This window comes from Hemiscyllium ocellatum, chromosome 12 (genome assembly GCF_020745735.1).
Source record: "Hemiscyllium ocellatum isolate sHemOce1 chromosome 12, sHemOce1.pat.X.cur, whole genome shotgun sequence".
Classification (NCBI taxonomy): Eukaryota; Metazoa; Chordata; class Chondrichthyes; order Orectolobiformes; family Hemiscylliidae; genus Hemiscyllium; species Hemiscyllium ocellatum.
The window spans coordinates 5,868,973-5,872,629 of NC_083412.1; the positions used below are offsets into that span (position 1 = coordinate 5,868,973).

The 3,657-nt window shown below is 41.7% G+C and overlaps 1 non-coding gene across 1 annotated transcript; it reads left to right on the forward strand.

Annotated features, from left to right (window-relative positions):
* The first annotated feature begins 1,877 nt into the window (after window positions 1-1,877).
* trnag-ucc (transfer RNA glycine (anticodon UCC)) lies at window positions 1,878-1,949 on the forward strand. Its single transcript has one exon. It is a non-coding gene; the product is annotated as a tRNA-Gly (tRNA).
* The last annotated feature ends 1,708 nt before the right edge of the window (window positions 1,950-3,657 follow it).

Sequence of the window (3,657 nt, forward strand, 5' to 3'; positions counted from 1 at the left end):
TCTGCAAAGGTCATACTTAGTTTCTTTATATTTGAATGGGTCTCCTGATCTGAAGGCCTCGCCTGGTTTTTAACAGATTCTGTGTGCCCTGATTCATCCAGAGTTTCCTGTTGGGGAACGCTAAGATTGACTTCCTCGGTAAGCAGTCCTCAGTTGACATTCATTTTGAGATAACTTCAGTGCAAGAGCAGGGGATATACAGCTGAGGCTGGATAAGGTTCTGGTCTGACCACATTTAGAATATTGTGAGTAGTTTAGGACCCCATGCCTAAGGAAGCATGTACTGGCCTTGGAGGGAGTCCAGAGAATATTCACAAAAATGATTCTGAGGATAATGGACTTGTTGGACAAGAAATGATTGAGAACGTTGGATCTGTACACATTGGAGGTTAGAAGGATGAGAGGAGATTTCATTGAAACGTACAGAATACTGAGAGGCCTGGATAGAGTTGATGTGCAGCAGACCTTTCCACTAGTAACTAGGATCTGGAGGGCACAGCCTCAGAGCGAAGGGAACGACTCTTTAGAAATGAAATAATGAGGAATTTCTTCAACCAGAGGGTGGTAAATCTGAGGAACTCATTGCTGCAGAGGGCTGTGGAGGCCAAATCATTAAGGGTATGTAATACTCAGATAGGTAAGATCTTTACTGGTAAGGGGCAAGGAATATGGAGAGAAGGCAGGGGAATGGCATTAAGAAACACATCAGCCATGATTTAATGGCAGGGCTGCTCCTGTATGTTATGGTCTATCTACAAGCCAAGAACAATGAAAAATACTTCACTGATATGAATTGACACGTTTCACCCAAGTGATGAAATGGTGAATCGACAAAGGAGTTGAAAGTGAAATCAATTTTCATAATAAAGAACAATGTGTTTCCATTGTTTGAAAAAAATTGGAAACATCAGAAAACTGAATTATGATCCCCCTAATTGATAAAGGAGTTCAGAGTGAAATAGGTTTTCATAATGAAAACCGAAGTAATTCCATTGGAAAGAACGAATTAGAAAAATCAGAAAATTGATGTTTGATACTCGCTTCCTGAACTGTTCCCTGGAGTTTCCTCTTCTCCAGAATGACTGCAGCATCTCCTCAGTCTAACAGCATCTCCTCAGTCTAACAGTTCTTCCTTTTTTGCTGTTTTGTTTAACGAAAACCCTTCACAAATTTTAAGAACTGTGGATGCTGTAAATCAGAAACAAAAAACAAAGTTGGTTGGAAAGATGTATGAAGAGAAAGACAAAAGTGGGTACTGCAGATGCTAGAGGTGACAGCGGTGCTGGAAAAGCACAGCAGGTCAGCCAGCATCCAAAGAGCAGGAAAATCGACATTGCGAGCAAAAGCCCTTCCTCAGGTCCTCTCGGATGCTGCCTGAACTGCTGTGCTTTTCCAGCACCACTCTAATCTAGACTCTGGTTTCCAGCATCTGCAGTCATTGTTTTTACCCTGCTGGAGATGAGAGTCAAGATGAGAGTGGTGCTGGTAAAGCACAACAGGTCAGGAAGCATCCGAAGAGCAGGAGAATGGATGTTTCTGGCAAAAGCCCAAATCAGAGTTAACGTTTCAGTCCGGTGGCCTTTTCTGAGAACTTCACAAGTTTTAATTGTGTGCTAGTTCGAGGGTTGTGCTGAGGTTTTCTGGGTATTTTTGTCCTTGATTTATTTCAGATGATGAGAAATGCTGGTTTGTGTGTATTAAAAAGTGTGAATTAAAAGGTATAATGAGAACTACCTGAATAGTAAAACGCAGTCTTTCATCACTTCTGAATTGTAATATTTCAAGGAAAATTTGCAAGAAAAGAAGAACGAAATTTCGAATGAAGAACTATTGATCGTATTGCACATTAGCTGATGTGTGGAGGAGAGGGTGTGGTTGCGATGGTGGTATAGTGGTGAACATTGCTGCCTTCCAAGCAGTTGACCTGGGTTTGATTCCCAGCCATTGCATGCTGTGGCTTTTAAACCGCTCAACAGTAAAAAGACAACTTGCAGTCGTGGGAATGAAACACTTCCATGTGCACAGATGCTTGAGTCAGCCACACGAACGGGGCCAAAGCTCTGCAGTGCGGCTTCCCACCACTTTGAAATTGAGGAGGGAACCTCGAAGATTAAGGAGTCAGGTCGTTTTATGGTTCAAATAAACTGAAATCATGAGTTTTCCGTCTTATTTCAAAGGAAATGTTTCCGTATTTCACTCCTTTCAAAATTACTCTCAGGTTTTTTTGTGAAATACAGCCTAATATCAAGTGAAAAGTGGATAGACAGTCCATTGTTTATGGGCACAGCATTACTTATTATATCAGATCGGTTATTTTATTTTTTAATCGAAATGGACACCAATCTGATTGTGTCGTGCACAGACAGAATCTGTTTGCTGACTTCATTCACCCTGACAGACTCTTGAGTATTTCTGCGGGTTGGTTGCAATTCCCACTTGTGGTCAGTAGTGGTCACTAACTTGTTCAAGAATGAAGTTTCCAGACCAGAGAGAGTGAGAAAGCAGACAATAATTGTTGCCCTTGTGTTCGACGGTGCAGGTCAGAAATAGGAGGAGTGGAGACCAGCTGCTTTTATATTTCCAGTAATGAGAAAATGACTCACCACACAGTGAGTGAAAGTTTAATCCAAGATGAAGTTGAAAAAAATCACACATTGTAACCTGATGAAGGAGCAGCTATTGCTTCCAAATAAAGCTGTTGACTATAACCTGGTGTTATGTGGTTTTTAACATTGTCCACTCCAGTCCAACACCGGCTCCTCCACGTCATCATCCAAGATAGTCATCATGGAATTGTTAAGGGAAGGTAGTGTCGGATGAACTTGACTGATTTTCTTTAAAGGATAAAGAATGAAGGAAGTGTTTATGATGTAGACCAACCTGATGATAAGAAGAATGCTGCATGTGTTTTGAAATAGTTCAGTTTCTCAAGGTTCAGAAACTGAACAGAAATTGCTGGAGAATCTGAGCAGTGTTGCACCTTCAGTGGGGAGAAAGCAGAGTTGGCATTTCGGGTTTCGTACATCTCCATCTGATGAAGTTTCGCAATTCTTTGATTTTTGCTCAGGCTTCAGTATTAGTCACCTGTTTGTCTGGTGTATCTATCACTGATGTGGAATTGGTGTCGGATATCAAATTTGCACATGATATAACATTAGTCATTGGTTTTGGGGAAGCTGTCTGCAGACTGTGGGGAGATTTACATCAGCTGGTGAGCTGCACAGAAAAGCTGTGAAAGAGGATTCGATCTGGAGAAGGTTGGGATTCAGTAAACGATCACTGGTGTCAATCTATCATCCTCTCTACAGACTGGTCAACATGAACAGAGATCTTAACTGTCCCCGCAATCTTGTTTATATGAAAGTAAATGTAAATTTGAACAATTCTGTTAGTACTCAATTTCAGTCAATACATGTCCTCACGCTCAGGTTCATCTCTGATTTAAGATGCTCCTTCACGTGGAGTAATAGAGTCGTAGAGATGCACAATACGGAAACACATCCTTTGGTCCAACCCGTCCATGCCGACCAGATATCCCAACCTATTCTCGTCCCACCAGCCAGCACCTGGCCCATATCCCTCCAAACCCTTCCTATTCATATACCCATCCAGATGCCTTTTAAATGTTGCAAATGTGCCAACTTCCTCTGGCAGCTC